This window comes from Lactuca serriola, chromosome 9 (assembly GCF_051521515.1).
Source record: "Lactuca serriola cultivar US96UC23 chromosome 9, Lser_US96UC23_V15, whole genome shotgun sequence".
In the NCBI taxonomy this organism is placed as follows: Eukaryota; Viridiplantae; Streptophyta; class Magnoliopsida; order Asterales; family Asteraceae; genus Lactuca; species Lactuca serriola.
The window spans coordinates 121,793,664-121,808,234 of record NC_136416.1 but is presented as its reverse complement, the minus strand read 5'-3'; positions in this window follow the sequence as shown (position 1 = coordinate 121,808,234).

Here is a 14,571-nt window from a genome sequence, read left to right as displayed (position 1 = left end):
CCTTCTTCAAGCCTTCACAAATGCACACAAGATCACTAAAACAAACACTCAAGATCGAATTAGGTTTTTCTCACAGCTTTAGAGGGTGAAGGAGGCGAGATTGGGGGCTATAAGGTGGCTTAAATAGTGGGCAACCCGGGGATTTAGGGTTTCTCCCAGACGGACAGACTCGCCGAGTCCAGAATATGGACTCGCCGAGTCGCCGACTAACACATACTCGAAGTCCCGTCCCTACTCGGCGAGTCAGGCTATGAACTCGCCGAGTCCCTTTACAAAACCTCAAAATAAATACCAAGGAATCATCATACCGGGAACGAGTCGTTACAGCTAAGGGCCCTTCGCATTCACTATAGCCTTGAACGACGTAGGGAATTACCTGGGGCTTCGCACTCACTGTTTCCCCTCGGTCGTGGGGCTACATGAGTTCGGGTGGTTGGGTTAAGTGAATAGTGCGAGCGACGCCTAAGGGAATCGTTTGTACGGTTGTCAACTGGTCATTTTCATTAATGTACGTTTACAACAATTCACAATCCACAATTAATCCAACGTCCCCGGAGCTCAACGAATACTCCTGTCGTAACAAAATAACGAAACATAAAATTATTTAATGCAAAGTAATGGGAAAACATCGGGTTTTCCTAGGATTTTCAATTATTACACCTACGAATTACATACCGAGTTTTACAAATCGTACTCTTACATTTATAGAAACAAACAAGCATACTTTCGGATCTTCACACCTTTTATACTATACAATTTTCAGAAAATATCGGATTTTCTGGTGGTTTTCAAAATGATACAAAACATCGGATTTCAAACATTACTTATGAACTCACCAACATTTCATATGTTGACGTTTTTCAAAATACTTGTATTCTCAGGTAACAGATAAAGTGAAGGAAGAATTGTACTCTATGACGTTTTGCTGTTGTTTAATTAATATCGAACAATTTACTTTTGGGAATGTAATATTTTGAAACTATGTACCGAATGTAAACGCTACCAGTTGTAATATTCCAATGCTTGGTATTGTATGATGTTATGTTTCATGTATATTCATTGTGATGGTATTCAATTGAGTCACGACAGCCCCCGGACGTTTCCGCCGTCTGGTTCGGGGGTGTGACAGGTTGGTATCAGAGCATTGTTTATAGTGAACTAGCATATCGAACCGTACATTGATATGCAACTATAAACCAAAAGAGGGACTAACATAACTCTGAACAAAACAAGTAAAATACAATGATAAAACACCTTTGCTTGCATTAGGGATAAGGAACATAACGTCGAACCAAACAAAATAATGCTAGTATCTCGGTTAATTCAGGACTGTTCTTAGTGGTACCAAGGAGTGGATGTAGCCTGATCAACTACATTCTCTCCAAAGTATAACTAACACACGTTCTGATGAGATCGGGATAGATAGGGAACCTAAAACTATACCCCTTTATCACCAAATAGAGAACGTCTGTTTAGTCTGCAATAGTGGAAGAGGCATAGGATGATATTAGTGAACTCTTACGTGTTTTGCTATGTGTTGCGAATCTATGATTGTATGCTAAATGATAGAAGTACTTAAGTTCGTGCCATACACCTAGTCAGTAGGACCACAACCCCACGGAAACCACGTACACTCAACATCTTTCCGTTTTGTGACAAGAAGATGCCTCGCCGACCTACTCGCGGAAACCCTGGACCAACCCCACCCGAAGTTGACTCCACTGCATTTCAAGCAGCCGTGTCTGCTGCAGTCACCGCAGCTATGGCACAACTCCATCAGGGGAATAACGGAGGAGGCAACGGGCAAGGGGCAGGGAGTTTGAACAACGGGATGAATCAAGGACCTACTAAAACATGTACCTACAAGGACTTTACAAACGCCAAACCACGAACTTTTAACGACACTGGAGGAGTGATCACTCTAAAGCGATGGATCGAGAAGGTGGAATCGGTATTCAAGATATGCGATTGTCCTGAGCAGATAAAAGTGAAGTTCGCGGCCTGCACTTTTGTCGATCAAGCGCTCACCTGGTGGAACGGACATGTGGAAGCCATGACACTTCCTGTAGCCAACTCCATGCCGTGGGCGGAGATGAAAGAAATGTTGATGGCTGAATACTGCCCACGATGGGAGATTCAAAAAATGGAGCAAGAGCTGTGGAACCTCGCTGTGCAGAATGCGAATATCGATGCCGACATATCGAGATTTAGTGAACTGTCTCTGTTGTGCCCGGGTATGATCACCTCGGAAGGAAAGAAGATTGAGCGATTCATCTGGGGACTAACATCACCAATCCAAGGAAACGTGATAGCTGCAAACCCGGAAACATTCGAGAGTGCGAAGAGATTGGCGAAGAAGCTGTATGACCATAACAACAAGAAGGGTGAGAAGCCAGCGGAGGATGAAGGTAAGAAGGAAGGTGATGGCAAGAAGGGGAAGAACAATAAGAGGAAGGGGCGCCAGGGCCCCGAGACCTCTAAAAAGCAGCAGACAGTGGCGGTTAACGCTGTCACCGCACCGGTTCCAGCCGCACCACATGCTCCAGCCTCAGCTGCTTCAAATGCTTCAAGACCTTATTCCGGTAATCTTCCCAAGTGCAACAAGTGCGATTTCCATCACCATGGAGAATGCAAGGAGTTACAGTGCACTAGTTGCAACCGAAGGGGACACACGGCGAAGTACTGCAGGGCTTACCCTCCCCAGAACCAACAACAGGGAAACAGCAACCACAACAACAATCGCAACAACAACAACGTCACCACCGGCGGCAACAATGCAGGGCCTAGCCACACCTGCTATGGGTGTGGAAGGACTGGGCATTTCCGCTGAGACTGCCCTAACAACAACAATCCAGGAAACGGAGGAACATGAAGGATGCTGACCATGGGTCAGGGAGAGGCGATTCAGGACCCCGCTGTTGTTACCGGTATGTTTCCCCTAAATCACACTTATGCATGCATCCTATTTGACACCGGAGCTGAGCAAAGTTTCGTAAGCAATAAGTTTAAGCATTTATTAAAACAACAGCCCTAGAAGCTAAATGAAACCTTTACGGTGGAAATGGCCAATGGGAAAACCGAATCTACCGGGGAAATCTACATCGGATGTACCCTAACCCTCAATCAACACGTCTTTCGAATAGACTTGATGCCTGTATCAATTAGGAGTTTCGATGTGATTATTGGCATGGACTGGTTAAGCCCCCACCATGCTGAAATTATGTGTCATGAGAAGGTCGTTCGCCTTCGCCTTCCCAATCACGAAACCCTAGTAATTTATGGAGACAAACCGAGCATGAACCTTCGCCTCATCTCGTGCATCAAGGCACAAACACATCTACGAAAGAACAACTTGGCGTTCCTGGCTCACATAGTTGAGAAGACCAAGGAAGAGGTTAACGTTCAAGACATTCCCGTAGCATGTGAGTTCCCAGACGTGTTTCCTGAAGATCTTCCAGGAGTACCCCCGGAGAGACAAGTGGAATTTCGAATCGACCTCGTTCCAGGAGCAACTCCTCTCGCTAAATCACCCTATCGGTTAGCTCCTGCTGAGATGCAGAAATTATCCAGCCAACTCAGCGAACTCTTGGACAAGGGATTCATCCGCCCTAGTTACTCGCCATGGGGAGCTCCAGTCCTCTTTGTCAAAAAGAAGGACTGATCTTTTAGAATGTGCATCAATTACAGAGAGTTAAATAAACTCACTGTTAAAAATCGCTACCCACTCCCACAAATCGATGATCTATTTGACCAGCTCTAAGGAGCTAGTTATTTTTCTAAGATAGATCTACGGTCCGGATACCACCAACTCAAAGTCCGGGAAGAGGATATTCCAAAAACCGCTTTCCGAACTCGCTACGGACATTATGAATTTGTCGTAATGCCCTTTGGTCTAACAAATGCCCCTGCCGCATTTATGGACCTAATGAACCGAATCTGTCGACCATTCCTCGACAACTTTGTCATTGTTTTTATCGATGACATCCTCGTCTATTCTCGAAGCAGAGAAGAGCATGGCCAACATCTCCGACAAATCCTAGAAACTCTACGATCGGAAAAGCTATACGCAAAACTTTCCAAGTATGAGTTCTGGCTCCGAAGTGTGAACTTCCTAGGTCATGTAGTTAGCCAAGATGGAATTCATGTGGATCCCTCAAAAGTCAAAGCTGTTGAAGGATGGGCAATCCCGACAACACCTACGGAAATTCGTAAATTCTTGGGTCTAGCAGGCTATTATAGGAGATTCATTCAAAACTTCTCTAAGATCGCCAAGCCACTTACCTCGCTTACACAAAAGGGCGTACCATTCAAATGGACGGACAAACAAGAAGTCGCATTTCGAACCCTGAAACAAGCTCTCTGTAGCGCCCCGGTACTCTCACTACCGGAGGGAATGGAAGATTTCGTGGTCTACTGTGATGCGTCAAATCAGGGCTTAGGTTGCGTTCTCATGCAGCGTGGAAGGGTGATAGCTTACGCATCTCGCCAACTAAAGATGCACGAAGTAAATTATACGACCCATGACCTGGAATTGGGAGCCGTGGTCTTCGCTCTGAAAATTTGGAGGCACTACCTGTATGGTACGAAGTGCACCATCTTCACGGACCACAAAAGTCTCCAACACATCTTGAACCAGAAAGAGTTGAACATGAGGCAACGAAGATGGGTTGAATTATTAAACGATTACGAGTATGAGATCAAGTACCATCCAGGCAAGGCCAACGTGGTAGCCGACGCATTAAGTCGGAAGGAGTACTCAAATCGTCGTACGAAAACTCTCTCTATAACCATTCAATCTCACCTAGTCACTCAAATTGCGGTAGCCCAGTCGGAGGCCATGAAAGCGGAAAACAGGGCAAGCGAAGCATTGCGCGGGATGGAGAAGAACCTAGAGACAAAGGAGGATGGAGTATACTACTTCATGAACCGTATTTGGGTCCCTAAAATCGGAGGATTTAGGGAGGTAGTTATGAAGCAAGCCCACAAGACGCGATACTCCATTCATCCTGGTTCAGACAAGATGTATTCGGATATTAAACAACACTATTGGTGGCCTAACATGAAGGCGGAACTTGCTACCTATGTTAGTAAATGCCTTATGTGTGCCAAGGTAAAGGTGGAATACCAGAAACCCTCAGGGTTATTACAACAACCGGTAATTCCTGAGTGGAAATGGGAGGGGATTTCTATGGACTTCATGACCAAGCTACCCAAAACGTCGGATGGACTAGACACCATATGGGTAATAATCGACCGACTGACGAAATCTGCCCATTTCCTGCCAATCAAAGAATCCTACAAGATGGAGAGATTGACGCGTTTATACGTTCGAGAAATCGTGAGACTCCATGGAGTGCCAAAATCTATTATCTCGGATAGGGACAGTAGGTTCACTTCACGTTTTTGGCAATCACTCCATAAGGCAATGGGAACTCATCTCGACATGAGCACTGCTTATCATCTGCAAACGGATGGTCAAAGCGAACGAACCATTCAAACGCTCGAAGACATGCTTCGCGCATGCATGATAGACTTTGGGAAGTCTTGGGATACCCACTTACCTTTAATCGAATTCTCGTATAACAATAGTTATCATTCGAGCATCAAGGTGGCTCCTTTCGAAGCACCGTACGGGCGTAAGTGTAGATCGCCGTTATGTTGGACTGAGGTGGGTGATACCCAACTAGCGAAAACACATACGTCGGACAAAGCACTAACGGGACCAGAGATCATTCACGAAACCACGGAAAAGATCGTCCAAATCAGGGCTCGATTACAAGCATTGCGCGACCGACAAAAGAGCTACGCCGATAAACGACGAAAGCCCTTAGAGTTTCAGGTCGGTGATCGAGTACTGTTGAAAGTCACACCCTGGAAAGGGGTTATACGTTTCGGAAAACGGGGAAAACTGAACCCACGATACATTGGACCTTTTGAGATCGTCGCCCGAATAGGTCCAGTGGCGTATAAACTGCAGCTACCCGCAGAGCTAAATAGTGTTCACCCCGTGTTCCATGTCTCTAATCTAAAGAAGTGTCTATCGGATGAAACACTCGTCATTCCCCTTGACGAAATCGAAATCAACGAGAAGCTCCTGTTCGTTGAAGAACCGGTTGAAATCATGGACAGGGAGGTGAAGCGTACTAAGCAAAGTCGCATCCCGATTGTGAAAGTACGGTGGAACGCGAAGCGTGGGCCAGAATTCACATGGGAGCGCGAAGACCAAATGAAGCAAAAGTACCCTCACCTATTCTAGCATTCTCAAATCTAGCTTTCAAACAGAATTTCGGGACGAAATTCCCTCTAACGGGGGGATGATGTCACAACTAGAAATTTTGTGTCTTGTAATCACTACATTCAAGTAAAATGTAGAATCAAAAACTTAAAGAGCATGTAAGATGCTTACTCTATGACATCTAATTTTCAAACAAATACACCATACAAGTACTACAAATAGTCAACAAGCAATTGGAAAACCTAGAAGTTCTTGTTAGGTCCATTTTGGACTAGGACTTCCTTATTGGACTCATTGGGCCAATAAGCCTCCAATTTGACTATCATGGGATTAGAACCTTTAAATGGGCTCTAATTAGACCCACATCCATTTATTTCAACATTTTGGGCCACATTGGGCCTAGAATGAAATAAATTAATAACTATGAACCATAATTAACCTAATTTAGCACTAAAAAGTCATAAAAATCACCTTTATATTTATTTGGACCAAAAATCACTCAACATAACCATGAAAATTGGGCTTAAGCATTTAAGGCCCAAACATTCTCTTTTCCCCCTCCATTCTCGGCCCAAGCCCAAATAAAAGGGAGGAGTTGACTTCTTGCATGACACATCATCTTTGTATGGAGGATATCTAAGTATTACACTTCAAACATCCATGTATTCTCATCTTTCCATGCAAGCTCATTCTCTCTTCTTTCCTCTCTTCTCCCTCTCGGCCGAAACCAAACAAACACACACACACACTTCACTTAAAAATTTTCTCTCAAGAAACTCTCTCCATTTCTCTCCAAATTTTCGAGATCTAAGAGGTGTTCAAGGGATTTCTTCCATAAAAATCATCATCTAAGGTAAGATATTGCTTAGATCCATAATCTAGCTAATTCTTTTTCATCAAGAATCATCTCTTAATCCATTCAAGTTCATGATCTTGCATCTTAGAACCCACTAAGTTCGAGATCCATCCAAGGAACTTGATAGGGCCGAAAATAGCACCAAACTTCCACAAATCTTCTTCAAAACCGAGACCACATCCAAAGGTGAGCTTCATACCCCCTTATTTTCGGTTTTTATAAGTTTTGTGGGGGGGGGGGGAATACAAGCAAATGTGTAGATCTATCATTATGTGTATGCCTTGTATGATTTCTATGTTTATTTACATACTTTTGTGTGTTTATGGTGTTGAAACTAGTCAAAAGGACCTAAAAATCGAGATTTGTGTTATGATGCATGAAACAAGTGCTAAAACATATCATTATACATAAGTCATTACTAGAAAAATAACCAAGTTGGTTTAGATGAACATCTTGGGCTAAAAATCACATTTTTGGACTTAAAATGCTAAGAATATGAAGTTTAAGGGCCCAAAATGTCAAAATACAAATTCTAGAGGTTAAGAAGTGTCAAAACAGTTTCATAAAGGAATTTTTCCAGAAATATACACTTTAGAATGTTTAAAATGTAAATTTCTAAACTTAATGGGCTAAAAATGAACTTTTCGGCCCAATAGGGCCCAATATGAGAAATTTTCCAATTTGAGGGGCTGAAACTGTGTTTTTCCATAAAACAGTGGACTACTAGTGTTCCAAGTCCTTTTCAAAGGTTAAAAATGCTTTTCATCATTAAAAAGGACCAAAGTTGCAAAAATTTTCCAATTTGGGCCGAAAGTGTAAAAATTGCGAAAAAGAGAGGTTACAGCCGAGAAAACTGTATTTTGAGGGACTAAAACTGTTTTCAACTAAAAATGTGCTGAAAAATATCAATTTCAATAAGTTTTGGTGTTAGAATGCCAAGAAAAATGGTTTAAGGACTAAACCGGAAATTAATTTATTCAAAGGGTTGAAAAAGTAAATTTACAAAATAAAGAGGGGCTGTAAACAGAAAAATTTCAATGTTAATTCAATACATCCGTTGTGATCAAATATTAATACTGCGACTACCGACGAATTACAATACACAACAACACCAAAAATCGTTATCAAACGAATTGATTCGGTCTCGAATCAATAACAAATCCGAAACTACTAACACGACGACAACTCGATTCATACACGGAAAATTTGGGAATTCAATACACACGTGAGAGTGCACAGACGTCGATACACCATCTTTGGGCCCAAAAGTGTAAAATCTTGTTTGTTGGGCCTAGCTAGCCCAATGACCTGATCTTTAGGCCCGAAGACATCAACCTTACGAGTTGTTGGGTCTTACATGATCCAACACAGCGTAAAAGGACTTTCAATGGCAACGTGCTGCTGGTCCCCAAGGGTCCTTCGGTACTGCTAGCAAAGTTGAGAATTCACCAATACGAGTTGGGCTAAGGGCCCTTCGCATTCACTATAGCCTTGAACGACGTAGGGAATTACCTGGGGCTTCGCACTCACTGTTTCCCCTCGGTCGTGGGGCTACATGAGTTCAGGTGGTTGGGTTAAGTGAATAGTGCGAGCGACGCCTAAGGGAATCATTTGTACGGTTGTCAACTGGTCATTTTCATTAATGTACGTTTACAACAATTCACAATCCACAATTAATCCAACGTCCCCGGAGCTCAACGAATACACCTGTCGTAACGAAATAACGAAACATAAAACTATTTAATGCAAAGTAATGGGAAAACGTCGGGTTTTCCTAGGATTTTCAATTATTACACCTACGAATTACATACCGAGTTTTACAAATCATACTCTTACATTTATAGAAACAAAAAAGCATACTTTCGGATCTTCACACCTTTTATACTATACAATTTTCAGAAAATATCGGATTTTCTGGTGGTTTTCAAAACGTTACAAAACATCGGATTTCAAACATTACTTATGAACTCACCAACATTTCATATGTTGACGTTTTTCAAAATACTTGTATTCTCAGGTAACAGATAAAGTGAAGGAGGAATTTTACTCTATGACGTTTATTTGTTGTTTAATTAATATCGAACAATTTACTTTTGGGAATGTAATATTTTGAAACTATGTACTGAATGTAAACACTACCAGTTGTAATATTCCAATGCTTGGTATTGTATGATGTTATGTTTCACGTATATTCATTGTGATGGTATTCAATTGAGTCACGACAGCCCCCGGACGTTTCCGCCGTCTGGTTCGGGGGTGTGACAGCAACGCATTCGCAACCTTGTGAAATACAAGCATGGTTGTCCCTTGGGACGCTAAGTAACAACCGGAGTGACATGAGGGCTGCATAGGCGACGACGACAAGTCGTGGCTGGAACATGACGTCCACTAGAACGGCAGCATCAGCGACTATCAGCGGCAAGTGACGATGAGAGTCCGCCATCGACGGTAGCGGCGCAACATCGGTAGCATCGAACGGTGACAGAAAAGGGTCCTTTGCTCGGCTTCTATTGATGGAAACGCAACAGTCGACGCCACGGGGAAACGATGGAGGTGGCGGTACTAAACGGCAACTCCGCTGCTCCTCAGCGCCATAGCGACGGACGTGGGCTGAGGCAGCCACCCAAACGCAAATAACATCCTACCCCCGAACGAGTTCCTAATCCCTTGAGTCTCTTCGTCTTGCCAGCGGTGGAACTAGGTGGCTGCTCTAGTGGTTCTTTGGTGATGGCAGCTGGGAGGAGAAGAGGAAGGAGGTGGCGGCTGTAGGTGCTCCCTTCCATTTAGGGTTTGTGTTTTTCCAACGATGGGGAAGGGATCACCGAGTATATCCCGTGTCCTCATGAAACTTTGATCAATTTATTCAACTTCTGCCCCTCCATCCTAATTTGTCTTCAAACTAAATCCAAAACATACCAAATAGACCCTGCCCTCAGAAATCTTTACAAACTGAATCCAAAACATACTTTTTAAACCCTGATCCCATAAATTTCTTTCATAAAAGATCCCTAAATCACCAATAAACCCTTAAGCCTTCAAATCTTTTCAATTGAAGTCCTGAACATACACTTTCAACCCTCGACTTTCAAAATTCCTCACAAACTAGTCCGGGACTTACATTTGTTAATTTATTTAAATAAACGGGGTGTTACAACTCTCCACCACTTAAATTAGATTTCTTCCTCGAAATCATTCCTTACCATCCTTTACACGCTAACTACTCAAGTACATGATCACCATCCTGGAACACCCTAGCCTTCCCAGGGTAGTCGTGACCAATCTTCGCAAAGCCCTAAAAGCCTCGGATGAACTAATTCTTCGCAACAAGATAACATCTACTCCGTCAAAAATTTGTTGTCTCGAGATGGTCTCAATCCTTGACAGACCACTCATACTGAATCATTATCTTTGTATACAGTCCACTTATCTCTCAACTGCTTACTTAACTTCTGACAACTCGGGGCTCACCCTAGAAAACAGAATCACAAATCCACTTATCCCTGTGATTCACTTATACCTGGCCAAAACTCGGATCATCCTGCTGTAAGTGACTTAGCATATCCCAAGATATATGTGACTCTAACCATACATGAAATCCCACAAATACCATTACTACTGGAGACCCAAAACTGTCTGAAACATTGATCTGCCTGAAAACATTGAACAACTTGAACACTGAACTGCCCGAAACATTGAATTGTCTGAACACTAAACTACCCGAAACACTGAACTGCTTGAAATGATGAACTGCCTGAAGCAGTATGTTGCCACATGGCTACTTCCCGAAATCTATCTAGGCCTTCCTGGTCTCAATTGGTTCGTCATTCATCTAAAATACCGGTTTCCAGTCCGATTGCGGAGCCAAAGGACTCCCTACATAGCCGCCTCACACGACTTCTGAACAAATTCCTTTTCTAGAACTAGCTGCCACTAGTTACCATGCCACTGGGGATCTAATAACTTTCTGATCTAACTGATCGAGTCCATACGTCGAATCCTGACGTCACCAAAACCAAGGCTAAAAGTGATTGCTACATGACCATTGGTAGCCTTATGTCATAAATGACCTTAAGCAGTCCACTGCTTCTCTGCTCTCTTCTCTGTAGTGGCGCTTCTACAGTCTTATCACTGGCTTAACCAGGTCTAATCCGTATGGGAAACTCCGAAATCCAATATGTGGATTTCCATATCCTCACTTCTATACCCGAACGGGTGGGTACTACTGTCCTTCCTGTGTCCTAACGACGCACTCACGCTATCTAATAACCTAGTGAATGCTACGGCTACACCCACAGGCTTACAACACATTATCACTATCTGGCTGCTAGTGAACGCTACGGCTACACCCGCAGACTTACAACACTCTGATACTATCTGACTGCTAGTGAATGCTACAGCTACACCCGTAGACTTACAACACTCTGATACTATCTGACTGCTAGTGAATGCTACGGCTACACCTGCAGACTTACATCACTTCCCTCACTAACTCGCTGTTGGGGAATGCTGCAACTATTCCGCAGTCTTGCTACACTCTCCATTCTAACTCTACACCGCCTACTAATCTGAAAGCATCCCATGCCGGACCTTCACTAAATCTGCATCTTGACTTACTCGAATCCTGTCGGCGATCCTCCAACCTGGTTTTTTTTTTCAAACCAGCTATCGTCTAACGTGATTACTATGGACATCTCGTAGCCTCACTACACTTCCCGTATTGTCTACCTACTGGTGAATGCTACGACTTTCCCGTAGGCTTACATCCTAACTAATATCACATCCTGCCGAGAAAATCTTCAACCTGGTTTCCCAAACCAATCACTTAATGATCGCTATTACATACACTCAATACTGGGGAGTTTCCCAACTCTCAAGTCACGCGTTTCTCAATCCGATCAGCCACTTGGACTACTATCCTGCTCAACAAAGTTGCGAACTCATCCCAACTTCGTACTTTCTTCCGTTCCTGACTATATGAGGGTTCCTCCCCCACTTCGATTCAACTAGATCCTTACAGTTCACTGTCTGGAAAGGATTCCCGATCCTTCTTACCACCCATGACTAATCTTCTAGAACCACGCTTACCCTTTCTAGTGGTTTCAACACCAGCTAATCCAAAAGATCACCCAACTTCTAAAAAAAAACCGAATAAATCTCCAGTAATAACCCGCTAGACCTAGGAAGCTCCGAATCTCAATTGGAGACCTCGGAATCTCCTACTGCATCACGGCCTGTATATTGGCCAGATCGACTAGGATATCCTTCTGATTGACAAGGTGTCCAAGAAATTGCACCCCGCGCAACTAGAACTCACAATTAAAGAACCTTGAGAAAATTCTCTCCCTCCTCAAAGTCTCTAGCACCTCCCTCAGGTGCTTCTCGTGATGCTCCTCAGTTTTGGAATAAACCAAGATGACGCTCTACTCTCCCAATTCCGCAATTTGTGAAATGCTCTATCACTATTCGCTAATGCTTCTCGGTATGCAATTGGCATATGACATCTCTTGAAAATATAATTTAGACACAAACCGAGGATAACTCAGGGCTACACTTACTCAAACCCTTGAAACAAAAGACTCCATCGTGTAGTTTCCCGCATGTGCTGTACCGAATTTGGTCCTGCTGGTCTCTCGAAAGCTAATCTGAAATCTACGGTCTCCTCCCAAGACCCCTCACTATAAGAAACTGATCTGGTTCCCTCTTACCAATGTGTTCCATGTCCATATCTCGTTCTCAAACTCAAGATGTCATATCATTCAGGGTCTTACACCCCGAGATACTAATGATCTCCCCAGTATCATTCTACAGTATGTTTTGATAACCTACCTTCTTCATTTCCTCATCTGCTACATACTGTGGTACCATATAAGCTCTTTCCCGAGACTTGGCAGTGACCTCTGCCATAGTCTCAGTCGTCTAGTGGAGATCTAACAACTCTTGCGCCAACTGATGCGCCTCAATCGCCTGGGCACGCTCTGCCCAGAATCTGGTCTAAAAGCCATCACATGACATAGCATTAACCGCATCATCACACAATTCACTACCGGCCTTTTCCTATCAATCTCGTGCTCTATCCCTCAGGAGATAGGAATTAAGTCAGATCTTGTCTCCTTTCGAGACAACGTCTGGTATGAAAAGTGTTGGCAACATCTGCCAACCATCTGCTGCTAACAATGGGATCCCTAACCCCCATGTCAATCTGAAGCCTCACAAACTCTGAATTCCCGAAACATCAACATACGGTTCACTATCATGACTGTTATCTTAGTGCAGAATGCACTCGGCCTCTCATCACAAATCTCTATAATTCCCTCCTTGATCACACTGAGGATCACAGGAGTCTGGTCAATGATACTTCGCATAACTCTCAGATAGAATGAACTCCCTCATCTGATCATTAATCTGCCCGACTCTAGAGTCCGATCCCGATCCCTCTTCAACACCAGAACTATCATCTGGTCTACCACGTAGCACCACTATACTCGGCAACATGCCATCACTAACATCACAATACTCATCCAAACTCGAGGGATCTCACACACTACAAGTTCCCTGGTCTTATCTTAGCCTTCGTTGATTTGAGTATGGATCCTATGCTTTTAGTAGTACGGGCCCATACTACCTTCCACATCTATCCGTACTTTCCTCAAGAACTGCCTAGACTCCACCACGTCCCTTTTACTGCTACTGCTCTCTGCTACTCTCATCCTAGGCTTACCCTAGGGAAATCTCCGACCCAAACCAGTCCTCAGCTGCTGAAGGCCTCCTTGTAATGCCAATTAGCCATCACCTGAATACCATCACATGTGACGAGGCTCGGATAATCCTTCGAGTAAAAGACTCGTCCCCACAATGGTTAGACTCAAACAAGAGCTGCGCAATAGGGCCAAATCCAGCACTCTGAGATTATTTAACCCTGATCACATGTGGCGTGACGTATTCACCTAATGGCTAACTCTCATCACTTAGAATCCTACAAAGCACAAAGCAAGAAACATTCAGACACACGAAACTACTCAAGCAAATCTATTCTCATAACGAGAAACTATACTAGCATACAATGCTAAGCTCATACTATCAGGCATAACCTAAATAGGCTATCCTACTACTGTCTACTCAATACTAGCATGCAATTCTCATAAAGATGAAACACATATAGCAGGCACATAAGGCATCCTCCTAGATCCTTAGTCCTATCCTAACATGTTGTTCTACTGAAACTGAAACTGATAATCATAACATAAACTTGTATGGGTAATTTGGGAGTACTTACTTGAGCTCGGCTGATTGCATGCACCACACGCTTTTCTCTTTTCAGAATTCTTTTCGCTTTTTCTAAAACTCTTTTCTTTATACTTTTTCTAAAATTGTTTTCTTTTCTCAAAATCCTTTTCTAAACATGGTTTTTCTCTTGAAAACTTTATACCACTTCCTTAGTTTGAGTTCAGACACACCCGAAAGTGTGCCCGAATCCCTCAAA